This window comes from Camarhynchus parvulus, chromosome 19 (genome assembly GCF_901933205.1).
Source record: "Camarhynchus parvulus chromosome 19, STF_HiC, whole genome shotgun sequence".
NCBI classification, from domain to species: domain Eukaryota; kingdom Metazoa; phylum Chordata; class Aves; order Passeriformes; family Thraupidae; genus Camarhynchus; species Camarhynchus parvulus.
This window is the reverse complement of record NC_044589.1, coordinates 10,974,983-10,988,582: the sequence shown is the minus strand read 5'-3', so window position 1 is coordinate 10,988,582 and position 13,600 is coordinate 10,974,983.

The window sequence follows — 13,600 nt, the reverse complement described above, 5'->3', positions numbered from 1 at the left end:
GTTGGAATGTTCCTCTCACATTCACTGAACCCAGAGAGTCTGCAGCACCTGGGTCTGAGCACTGTCCTCAGCCAAACCCACTATGGCTGGCCAGGCCTTGCCTTCCCAGTCTGGGCAGCAAGTAAATAGCTTCTGCTAATGAAGCCTTGGCTTTCTGAAGCAGGCTTTGGTTCCTTGGCAAAGTAGTATTGGGTTGTTTGTCAGCATGCTGAACGCTGAACAGGCAAGCTGATCACGTCCTTTTTCCCTGGCCTGTCATGTCAATCAGGAGGTGGCACGTTCCCAGTCTCTGGGGAGGAGCGGCAGGAACAGAAATGGGAATTAACAGCTTCAAACCCCACTCATGTGAATGCAGGGAGAAAGGGAATGTGAAAATTCTGGATGACAGACTATTTTATTTTTTTAACCCACTCAAGCAGCAGCTGCATCCATGGAAACTGCCTGCATGAGATCTTCCTGTTTGTTTTTCTCCAGGATTTCTGTGCTGGCGGTGTTGTCACCAGACACCCCATAACCAGTTAAAATTCACTGCTCAGTTACATTCTCTGCCGTGGGAGACCTCAGTGCTCTGTGCCCCCTGACCATGGCAGAGGATGGGCAGCCATGGGACTGGCCAGAGATGCAGGCGGGCAGAGCAGAGGCAGAGGGTTCCCAGGGCAGCAGCAATGCCCCTGCTTCTGGTGAGGGCCCTGCCACCCCAGGGCTGCAGTGCACAGACTGGCAGGGAGAACAGAATCTTTCAGCTGGTTTTCCCCCTTGAATCACTGAAATTGTACCAGTCAAACCCTTAAATAATGACCAAAATGTGAGCTTCCATCTCATGGGAAAGAGTATTTATGGGGGGTAAATAATATTTATGGAGACAAAGAGAAACAGAGAGGTGTTACAGAGCAATGGACAGGGCAGATAATTAAAAAGAGACAATTGTGCTCCAGGAATAAAGAGAGTGTGATTGACAGCATGCTGCCTTGGCCATGCCACTCAGGTTCCATGTGATACAGCTGTCAGGAAGGGAAGGAAGCTTTCAGGGAAGCAGGACTGAACAGAACTACTCACAGAAGATGCTCTGGAGCTGAGAGCTGACATTTTCCAGTGGAGGAGTGGACTGCTGGGCTGTACAGCACAGCCAGGTCCTGCTCTGCTGCAAGTGGCTCTATGCTGGAGATGGAGCAGGGTTGGGACAGCATAGTTTATTTATTGAAGAGAATTTTTCAGAAGAATGAGTGAGCTGTTTTGTATGTGTCTTTCTGGTGCATGACCCTAAATGGGGATTCAGATGAAAACCAGAGACACCCAGACTCTCCTCCCCATTTGTCTCGTTCATGAAAGCCAATTTCCTTCCCTTGCTTTATGTAATTGTCTTGTCCTCAATCTAATATTCCAGGTTTATGAGGAACAACAAATCGATACCCTCTTTTTTGAAAACTGCCAATTAATTAATTGCTGGTGTCTGCCCGCATGCTGCAATCATACTAGATGTCAGCAGTAATTAATTTTTAAAGGAAATTGTTCTTGCTGAATTTTGAACACCAGCTCAGATCCCATCTTTCCTGCATGTTCACCTGAAGGGATGTTAGGCTGTTTCCCACAGGGGCATGTTCCTGACTGATGGGGTGAGGAGCAGGTAGGTGCAGCTCATGGGAAAAGTGGACAGTGACATATCTGCGCTGCAGCTCTGGGGGCATTCTCACAGGATTTTTGCATTAAATATGTTACTTTGGCTTATAAGAAAGTGAAAATACATGCAGAAAGCAAAGAAAAAAATATGCCTTTTGAAAAAGAATAACCACCTTTACCAATGTAGAACAAAAATACCTGCAAGGTCTGCTTCTGCTGTTGAACAGACATATTGGCTGTTGTATCATATAGACTTAGAAGGAACATCAAACCTCAGCTTTTCTCCTGGAATACAAATTATCCTCATTAAAAACCAAACTATATTAAGCTCTCATTGTAAGCTTTTAGAGAGACTAAAGGAGAAACAGGAAGGAAATGGCCTCTCCTCTGCTCGCTTTATTTCACCAGTAGGAACATGCATTTTTTAAAGTTTTACCAGATCACTTCCCTCCTCTGAAGGTCAGGTGAGGAAGCTCAGTTGCATCTCACTGCCTCCTCCCTGCCAGGCCAACTCCTAAAACATCAGCCTGCTCATTCAACGTTGACTGAACCTTGGACTCCTCACACTGCTGCTTCTTCACATCCCTGATTGCAGCCTTCCCCTCCCTCTGGATTATCATGGATAAACCATGTGGTTCTGATATTCCTCCAAGTTCCCACAGGAAGTACACACCTTAACATCTCTGGTAGGTGCAGAGACGACTTGTGGCTGTCACTTTGCCCTCACCAAAACCCAGTGTCCCCTGGCACTGACCGGTGCTGCCATGTCATGGTCGTGGAGGGCAGAGAGAGATCGTCCTCCCAGCCAGCAGTGCAGGGGCTGCATACTGCTGGCGTGTAAACAAGCAAACTGAAATCGAGCCAGGACACCAGTGTTAGCACACAGTGTCTAAAACGAATATTCCAAGGAGTCCAGAGTCACCACAGATTTCTTGAGAGGTGGCCTCTTAGATGGATCTGCTGAAGTTCCCTGGCTCTAAGCAATAGGGAAGAATACCTCTTGTCAACTCATCAGTGTGCTTTAAAAATAGCCCAAGAAACTCTGGTGAAACCTTAGCTGATGAGATTTTCAGTGGCTTCTGAATTTAAATAGTTTCTTAATTCAGTGGCTTTTCCCTCTCCCTTTACATGTTGCCTCAGGGTTATTTTTGCAGAATCACTTGAATTTCTTGTAACATGAACAGATTCCAATGCCAGCAGCATTGATTTGCTGTATTGTACTGAGAATTAAGGGGTTGTTTTCCAGTACTCAGAACCTGTTCCTATCCCAGTCTGTTCTCTGAGGGCTGAGCTTTGGTTTGCAGCCTGCAATAGATAGGGAAGGCAGGGGCAGTGCTGGGGGTGAGGGGGATTTAGTACTGGCTTCCTGTTTATTTAACTGTCCTTGCTTTTTTATCTCCTTTCCCCCACATTGACCTCTCTGTGCTTTCAGCAGCATCTGCCACACCCAGGAGGTGAGGGGGTGGCATCTGGCAGGAGCATCACCTCAGGTTCTGGACACAGGTACTGTTGGGGTAGGCACACAAACTACGTGGACTATCCTCCACTAAAGCTGTTTTGGACAGCGGAGGAGGATAGAGCCATGAAAACTCTTCTGACCTCTTGTTTAAAAACATTTGGAACAGCAGCATTCAGTCTGGCAGAATATTTTTCAATAAATCTTGAATTTGGCAGTTACGTTTTCCATACTGTGCTGGAAAAAGGATTACAGTATACTTACTGCAGAGACAGGAAGATTGATTCTCACTTGGAAAATCTGTCAGATTTCTTGATTTAGAGAGCTGATGATTGGCGGAATGTTTAGGTTTGATTTATATCAAGTTTTCTTTCTCGCTTGCTTTCTTTCTCACTTTTTTCCCCCTGCATGTTGTTTTAATGTTAACACGAGTTAGTCTTATTCTGAATGATTTTTTGTTTAACAACTATTGAGGGGAGTTTGGATGTTTTTGATATTCAAGTCAAAACTCTCTTCTCTAATACCTGTTTGGTCAGAGTAACATGACTGAATTTCACTTTCATGAGGTCTAAATAAAGTCACTGTACTTTATGGTGACAGACATTGGAATCCAACCCTTTACTCTAAAGAATGGATGGATGCTTATTCCCTGTGGAAAAGCCTTCTTGGTCCCAGAGAGCTCTGCAACAGATAGTCCTGACCTTTAAAGATTAAGTTACTGTTTTCTTGGCCTAGCCATCAGAAGGAAGGTGGATCACACCCATAATTCCTCCAGGTCCTGGTCTTGCTGTCAGCACTCTAAGCAGAGTTTGGCTCACATCTAACGATGTCTGATAACTCTGACTGCAAATGAACATATGCATGTCAAATGTTTAAAGATGGTCCTCCAAAAAATACCCATTAGAATTTAACATTTACACTGTATTTTGAAGGGAAATTCTTTGCTTTATATTCTCCTGCTCAAACACACCATGTGGCTGAGCAGGGCAGTGAGTGAATCATAGCTGTATGTGCATAATCTTCGTCTGATTGCATTGGTATTGAATTGCAGGTAGAGCATTACAACGATTTAACAAAAATATCTTTGCAAGTATCTAGTATTGATGGGAAGGACACTGTACATTTGCAGTGAAGTTATATCTCTGCAGTGAGGTCAGCTCATGACCAGTTTAGTTAGTCCTCTTGGCACCAGGGATGGGTGGAAGCCAAATCTGGCATTGACCAAACACCACCTGGTGCAGGTGGGAATTTTACCCTTCATACAGTTTTCAGCTAATTAGCACACATCTAGATTCATCTCTTATTATATCTTTTGTGAACCTCTAACAAAAAATGGATTTATAATTAATGTAGGCATTCTTATCAAATCCATATTAGGGTGCTTGTTTGAGATCACTGACACTTGATTGGAGATGTTGCTAAGTGCTTCTCCTTCTACAACAGCAGTTGTGGTTCCTCCCTGAAAGCATCAGACCTGAGGCAGATACATGCATCAGGAGGCTCCTCAGCTGGTGGTGAGCTCAGAAACTGAACAAATAATTCAGGCCCACTCCTCCTATTTTTAGTGGCTGTATGCAGTGTATCTCTTGGTGCACTGGGTGTTTGAAGGCGATTTCAGGTTCGCATCCCAGTTCGCAGATGGCTCTCAGAGCATGCCTCTCAGTCACTAATCATCCCTCCCTTAAGGAAGTGGGAAGCTATTTGGATGTGTTCTGGCCATAGCCAAATTATAGGCAAAACACACTGCTCAAACCCTGCCTCTCACGAGCAAGGCCAGATCCTCAGCTGCTATAGCACCCTTTTAATTATACATGTGGAAACAGTTCCCCAAAATCCATCTGGTTTCCTTCACTTGCATCTAGAAACCTAGAATTACAATCAGCACTAAATTGTAGCTGGGATTGTATTACATGATTGCTTAGATTATTGGTGCTGTTTCTGAATTTTCTTTTTCTACTCTTTTCCGAGGATGTGACAAGTAGTGTTCAGATAGAGTCCTATAGCTGCAGGGTGAATATCACCTTCTCAAATACAGCTTAATGGAACTTTCGTTCCTTTTGTACTCCCATGGAAATAGAAGTTGGGCTGGATAAGATCACACATGACTGTTACCATAATTTTGCTCTGTGTCAGATACGATCTCATCAGAGCTTGACAGTATCACTAATTTGAGAAAAGGGCACAAGCATTAGAGCTGAGATACGCACCCTTTAGCAATCCTTCCGTTTCTGGGGAAGGTTTCTGGAATGCAAATCATTGGGCATTATGCTCTGAAATGTTCCAATAACTTTTGAACCACAAAATTATGTGACTGTCAGAATTGAGGTCACTTCTACCCCTCCTCCTCACCCTGCTCCCCTGTACCTGAATACAAATCTGAAAGATGTAAGCTATTAGTATTCCAATGGATTTCCTTTTCCATATGAAAAATGAAGGCTTCATTTAAAAAGTAATTTTAGTGTTAAGTTACCTATTTATGGTGGGTCCTGCACTCAGCTTGCATGAAGCAGATGTATAAATATTCTTTCTAACCAAGGGCTAAATCTTGGTCCTGGCTCTGAGACAGTGCACAGGGAATAGGCCCGTGTGACTGGATAAAATTCCAGCAGAGGAATTACTTCTCTGTTTTGTTAGGTCCCTGGGGGTATGTAAATTCTGCCCTCCTGGGCAATAAACCAGGATTTGCAGAAGTGCCTCGAGAACTTAGGATCCCAAATCCTGCTGAATGATATGGGGGATTTCCAGCACTGATTTCCTGGGCATTCAAAAGGCCCTGGTGTTTGCTCCATGGGAGGCAGGCACCCCATCAGGGCTCTGGATTCTCTGCCTCCCCATCCTGCCCAAAAGGGAGTGAAGGCTTTTCTGTTTCTCTCTCTCTCCACAGGGAAATAAGCACTATAGAATTATTAATAGAGTTTATGGAGGTGGCTAAGCATGATTGAAAGGATGCTTGCAAATGTAGATAGAACTTGTTAGTGGCTCTTTAAAAGTGAGTAATACCATTTTAATTGTTGTCCTTACTGCTATATATCACAATAAGGTTATGTTGATGGAACCATCAAGCATAGTAAATGCTCTAAGTACAATATGTTAGTACTAATTATAGAGTAATTTAACAACAATGTATATGGAGAGGGCAATTTTGCATGCCAATTCACCATGGCAAATTAAATTGTATGGAAGTAGGGGAAAGCAAAATATTTTCAATAAAGAGTAAAATTACCGACACTGGGTGGCTTTTCCAGTGCTGGTGGCATTCCTGACTCCTTTTGAAAGGGTTGCTGCCACCTCACCCTACTGAGCATCCTTCTGGTACATGAATATTCACAGAGCACAGGAGATCTCAGGCAGCTTGCTGGCAACAGCTCTGAGTCTCCTCAGCCAAAGCAGAAGTGTGTTATTCCTCATTGCGGCGGGTAGGCTTTGAGTGGAAGTGGTAATGGAGTGAAATGGTAATGGAGAATGCACAGATAGAGCCCTGGGTCATTTCCTTTTTATTAAGTTGCAAGAAATCAGAAGCTGTTACTCACTGAAATAAATAATCTCTCAGCATTAAGCTTTTCCCCCTCTTTTAATTATTGCAATTTATAGAGCTGCAAAAGGACTGAAATTAAGAGGTGTATCATTGTTTTGGGTGAAATGAGTTCTCTTGCTCTTTTCCTCAAAGATATATTTTTTTATTACTAATGTAATTGCCTTTCACTGTTCTGGACCCACAAACAGATGTTTGAGAGTATTTCTTTCTTCAGAATGATTACAAATTCTTCCTGAAGTCTGGGAGTTGTTTTGGCAGTTCTGATACTGTTACTCCCAACAGAGATAGAAGCCTGTGGATATTAATAGACCTTAGTTTTAACATTTGAGGCTTTTCCATGTTAAACTTCATTCCTGTTTTTGCCAACCTTTTGGTAACTGCTAGCCTCACACTGCTCCAGTGTGAGGCTAGCAGTGAAGCTTCTGCTGATGGGAAAAGGCAGCAAAGTACTGTGACACTGCATTTGTCTTGCTAATCTCATTATCACGAAAACCTGAATTCTGTGCTACTTCAGAGCAGCATTTTCCCCTCTATTTGTCCTTGTGTATTGAAAACCAAATCACTTGATGATTCCCTTGTCTCTTTTACTGCACAAATAGCAATAGGCATCTCTTCAGACTTGCAACTTGCACTTTGAAATTGCTTTTAATGTTTTCTTCCATGGGCAGTTTATCAGTTGTAATCATTTTTTTAAAGAACATTTTTATTACCTTGAAATGGCTGAAGGAGATGATCCTCAGCAGCTGATAAACCAAAAGAAGTCTGTTAGAAGTCAATAGAAATTATGCTAACTTTTACCAGCTAAAGCAATGGTTCTTGACAGCCCTAGACCAGCAGGATGACTGACTCCTGAACCATGTAACTGCCTGGCAAAGCTCAGGTAAATTCAGCGGGGGTTTATCTCAGAGGATGAGCTGTGCCATTTGCTTCCCGGTAGGTGATACTGTACCATGGCTCGTGAGATTCACTCTCCGAGACAGAACACACCCCTCCCCTCTCTGGCCTGCAGAGATTTTCGATTAAGATCTAATGCGGGCTGCCCGTTCGGGGATCCCTGGAGTGTCACAGAGATGACAGCTCCCTAGCAGGGAAGCGAAGTGCTGCCACAGCAGTGACACGTTACAGGCAAGGGATTTCCCTCCGCTGCTCCCCTCCCATGTCCTGCTCTGCTGGGGCGCCAGTCAAACGCTGCCTGAGCACTTCTGCCTCGGAGGTTCTGCTCGCCGCCGGTGGTCAGCGGCACTCGGCAGGAGTTTCCCGAAGGAGGACAACGGGCAGAGCTGTGGCTCGGTGTTTGCGTGGAGCAGACTGTTGGTGACTCTCATTAAATGTGGAACTCTAGAGGTGGGTGTTCCAACACCCCAGCAAGGCCTGAGTCTGCTTCAGGCTGGGTGCCGTGGAGGGCAGGGAGCCGAGGGGATGCAAGAGCTCAGGGGGATGCGGGAGCCGGGGGGATGCTGGAGCCGAGGGGATGCTGGAGCTCGGGGGGATGCTGGAGCTCAGGGGGATGCGGGAGCCGGGGGGATGCTGGAGCCGGGGGGATGCTGGAGCCAGGGGGATGCTGGAACCGAGGGGATGCTGGAGCTCGGGGGGATGCTGGAGCTCAGGGGGATGCGAGAGCCGGGGGATGCTGGAGCCGGGGGATGCTGGAGCTCGGGGGATGCTGGAGCCGGGGGGATGCTGGAACCGAGGGGATGCTGGAGCTCGGGGGGATGCTGGAGCCGGGGGGATGCTGGAGCCGAGGGGATGCTGGAGCTCGGGGGGATGCTGGAGCTCAGGGGGATGCGGGAGCCGGGGGGATGCTGGAGCCGGGGGGATGCTGGAGCTCGGGGGGATGCTGGAACCGAGGGGATGCTGGAGCTCGGGGGGATGCTGGAATCGAGGGGATGCTGGAGCTCGGGGGGATGCTGGAGCTCGGGGGGATGCTGGAGCCGGGGGGATGCTGCAGCCGGGGGGATGCTGCAGCCGGGGGATGCTGCAGCCGGGGGGATGCTGCAGCCGGGATGCGGGAGCCTGACGGGTGTGAGAGCCCAGGGGGATGTGCCAGCCCTGCTTCCCAGCACACCTGACTCCCGGGGCTGAATGATCCACTGAAGCACCGGCTGGTAGAAGCCAGGTTCAGGTGGTGGGCTCTGGGGAAGGCTGGACTGAGTTACACTTGAGCACAGTGAGAAACTGACCAGAGTTAATTAATCAGATGTAAATGCTTAGAGCAATGGATGCACTGGGCCTTCTTTGCCATCATCTGGAACTTGCCTATAGACTTATTTCAAATTAAACAATAAGAATTTGCATCTGTAAGCAAACAGTTGTTAAATTTGCACAAATAATCAATTCGTTCCATCCCAAGGATTTCCAATCAATATTGCATTCCAGCAGCGAAATAATGTAATAAGCCATTATTAGAATAATGTTGTGTTCGTTTGTTGATGCTTGCAACTGACTTCAAATCTTTATTTTAATTAATTCATATATTAGTTAAATAAAAGTTTAAGTTAATAAATAGAAGTTAATTCGTTTTCATTCCGTTCTTTTTATTAAAATAGTTTTATTGTACGCCTAGTACAGATAAAATTGTCAAGTTTGACCAGAAATGGATGTAGCTTTTATTTCTCCACACTGGGGATGCAGGCCTGCTTTTATTTTTGAAAGCAATTTACAAATAACAATAGGAGTTTTTGTAAGATGCTGTGGAAACTAGTTGTTTTGGAAGCTCCTCTCTGCATGGTTCTGATTAAAGTTATTTTGCATATATGCTAATTTAGCTATTTTCAACTTGGATGTATTTACACTTAGCATATGTCTTGTAGTGAGTGATTAAAATTAAGGATTTCGGCTTTTCTGACTTGAGAGAAGTGAGCCGCTCCTGGGTAAGCGGTGTTCTGTAAAACAAGTCTTCTTTACACAGCTCTGGAGAATGACAGTCAATGCATGGTTTGCATTTTCTTGTCTAATTATAATTAGCTATATATTTGCAGCAATAGCAAATTAAACATCATTAACAATCCTTGGTGAAATAATGCAGAAAGTACATTGAAAATAATTTTGTTGTGCGTCATTACATGGAGAGTGGGTAGAAGTGGATTAAGCGTTTGTAACAAACCTCTATGTTTACAAAAGCTCAGAACTTAATTTTGATGCTGCTGTAGATTGAGCAGAAGATTTTGTTTCGTGACCCAGAAGAAATTTGAAATTTCCATTTATTTACCCTTTTTACTCTCCCATATTGCTGCCACATAAGAGAGCTGAAGAGAAAATTTGTGGGTGCATGAATGTAAATAGTCTGAGGAAAAAAACAGGCCCAGGAAGGATGTTGGTTTACCTTCAGTCACTCAAAAACAACCAACCATAAATTTGGTTTGTAAAGCTGAGGTCGTCTGAACTAAACCAAGTCTTTTTCAATGTACCTGCTATGGCAGGTGCAATTTTTCTTGTTGTTGTTTGTTTTTTTTGAAGTTTATTTTCTTAATTTGGGACACTTTGAACATGGTCTTTTTCCGCAGGCAGTTTTTGAGGATGAGCAGAAAAAGGATGAAGGGTGCTCTTGTTGGCCATCTAACAGTTGGTCCTGCACCACTCCCCAGTGCCCTTGAGTGGCCTGAATGGAGAACTGAGGAGCCCGTGAAATGTATTGATCTTCCTCAGCAATGTAAATAACTGGAGAGGTGCTCAGGTACTAGGTATGGGCATCAACACAAAACCAGAAGACAGACTAAACGAAGCAATAGATAATAACCTAGAAGCCCAGGGGAGAATTCTATCTTACCAAAGAGCCAGGCTGGATAGCCTAACAGGATTTCTGTCCCTGGCAATTAGGACTAATCCTGCTTGTAGCTGGGAAGAAGTTGTCACAGGCAGAAGTTGTTGTCTCTCCCTTTCTGAATGAACATTACAAGAAGTGAACACTTGCTTAAAGACAAGGCCTGCTTCATCCTTCAGCCAGGAAATTTAGTCATGACAGTGCTGGGTGAAATGATATTTTTGGCACTGCCCAAAGAGCACAGAATTTGCATCTCTGGGCTATCCTGTGGCTCACAGCTATACAAAAGTTCTGCTGTGGGGAGGGCACAGGCTTAAATCAGCCCACAAAATGTGTAAGGTACACTCTAGGTGCATCCTATGTATTGTTGTAGTAATCAAATACGCCTTAATTTATCTTCCATTTCTGACTACGTGGTCATTATTACCCTGAAAATTGGAATAACACCACTATTTGATCCCCCAAGACTGTTACCATGCCAAGAAATTCCTTGTGAATATACATTTTGATTGACCTAATTCTTAGTCAATGGCAAAATGGCAGCTACAGTTTTATACAAAATTAAAATGCTTTATTCTTCCTCCTTTTTGGAAGACTTTATGCATGCTTGTAGTCTGACTGTTTTCTGGGTAATGTGTAGGTGTTCCATACTGATGAGAAAAGTTCATGCTTGTTTTAGGTCACTTTTTCCCCCTATGTACTCTTTAATATAAATGATGTAAGTTACTGTGTCAAAATATTAAATAGTTGTAACCTGTACAGGAAGGGAGTTTTATTTTAACCTTTGAAAACTGTATTTACATGTTTTAGTATATATGAATAATGCATAAAGTTAGGCACTAAGGTTATTTTCAAAGTCAGCCATTTCAGGATCAAGCTGTAGAAAACAATAAAAGAGTGGTTTCTTTCCTCTTGCTCTCCCCCTTTCTTTAAATTCCCCAGGATTCAGGCAATAGCACTGAAGTCGAATGCAATTAGGATTTCTCACTAAACTTCAAAGCTTAATTTAGTCTCTGCTGGAATAAAGAAAGGCATAAAACAGGCACAGTGGAATACATTTAAATGAGTGACTGTGGAAAAAAGAGTGTTTCTAAGAAAACAAGTGTTCTGCACATTCTTTTAACAGAAATCCTCCACCAGAGCGCAGTGGCTTAGGTGCAGCTGTGCCCGGTTCCCTGGGGTGGTGGGTGCTGTCCCCGCTCTGCCCTCCCTGCTGCAGGGTGAGGTCCCCGTGCCCCCCCAGGGCAGTGCAGAGGCTCCTCAGGTCTCCTTTCAGTGAGTGTTTCCATTCACTTACAGTGTCTAAGTGACCCCTGCCTCCAGGCAGGGACTGACCTCCTGGTCCCTGCGTGGGGGCTGTGGGACCAGCTGCCCATGCAACCACACGCGTGTGTGTTTGACAATTTTCCAGAACATCATTGTAATAGGGTAAGTCAGCATGGAAGATTTGGTTTATTTTCCAGCATATTTGATGCTTCATGAAAGATGAAGTTGTACTGCAGACTGCTGCTTTATAACCTCACTCGTGAAAGAAATGTTCTTGTCATTAGCAAGGTGTTGCCTTTAAATCACTTCCCTCTCTGTGTTTTTCATTCACTGTGACTTGAATTTTTTTTCCTATGGAATGAGCTGTATAGTTTCGCTATGGTGGTACTAAGTGCTTTATTTCAGAAGTATTATAGGTTAATGCAGCTTCTGACATATCTAAAAATTCAAGGGCTGTGATCGTCTGTTTTGCCTCCGGGATAAGCACTCATAATCCAGTCACTGTGTGACTGCAGCAACTGCTCCAGATAATGCAGTTTGCTTCCAACCCACCCCACCGGTGCAGAACAGACCTGGAAAGGTCTCTCCACTGTGGTTCATAGGACAAAATTATTTCTGTTATCAGTACTTTTAAGAGCTTGTGATTCCATAGCCTCTCCTCCCCGCACGCCTTGGAGCCCTCCATTGGGCACGCTGAAAGGCAACAGCAGCAAAAGCCATGTGGGCAGCTGGATGCTGTTCCCTGCACTGGGGCAGCACCTGAAGGAGCTGTAGCCAAGGCTTTGGTGAGCCCTGAACTGCAGAAAAATCCCACTTGGTGTCTCCAGGGTGGGCAGGAGGCAAGTTGGTACCTGCAGACCACCCTCCTGTAGGCCAGGGTGTGACAAGCAGGCTCCAAGAGCAGGGGCAGGACACACCTCTGCAGTAAGAAGGCAGGGAGAGACTGTATTGATGAGATCACATTTCCTCAATCGGAGTTGATTTCATTTAAAAACCTTTGGGCCTTTCACATCATCTTTTCTATTGCAAAAATCATTTAATAATGGACTTCAATCGTATTCCTCTTCATTTGAGGGATTGCTTGACAATGATTCATGTGATTTAAAGAAGCCATTCTCCTCTTTGCTGCTCTTTCAGGTAGCTTGGTCAAAACCATGCAGCCATTAGTGGTGATCATGCCCCATGTCTAGAAATTATACACTTCCTGATAAGATTTTAGCATTTTCTGTGAATTGCTCTGTTTGTATGCATGATGGTGTAACCTGAGGGGCCTTCAGACTGAAGAACCAGGGTGTGTGGATAGCAAGTGGAGTCCTGTGATGGGAAAAGCTCCCAGTCTGGGAACCAGCAACTGAAGAGAAACAGGTGCTGTGTAGATGGAGCTGAGAGATGGATGTGTTTGCTGGCCTGAGTGTGCAGGAGGCTAAAAAATGTAACTTCGTGGTTCAAAGGGGAAGAGCTGATTTACAGTCCATTGCATACATATTTTGTACAAAGTGTATAAAAATAAAGAGGTAGCCCCTGTACCTCAGCTATTAAGAAATGGTTGGCTACAAATTCTTTTTTTGTTAAATGAGCTGATTTTTGGCATTAAAGAGCTAATGCATGTTCACAATTTTTTCCAGCTCTAATTTTAGCCACTTAGAGTCTTCATTACAGGACATGTGTGCAATTAAATTGCCTTCTTGAGAGTTTACAGCCAGTCCTTGCTCACTATTTGCAGATTTGAAATGATCAAAATATTTTTAAAATGATCCTGTAATGCTAGACAGGACTGGAAAGGCAATGTAATAAAATGTCATTCTCCTAATCTTCATGTTTTGTGGTGGGCCCAAATCCATGGTTTGTGGTCTCAAGCATGAAATTCAGTGAAGCTAAGAGCAGTTTCTTTCTGTGAAGTATCTGTGCTCCTTCCATAGGCTGCGCTCAGACTTTGTGGGATGTGACCCACATCCATCAACAGCAA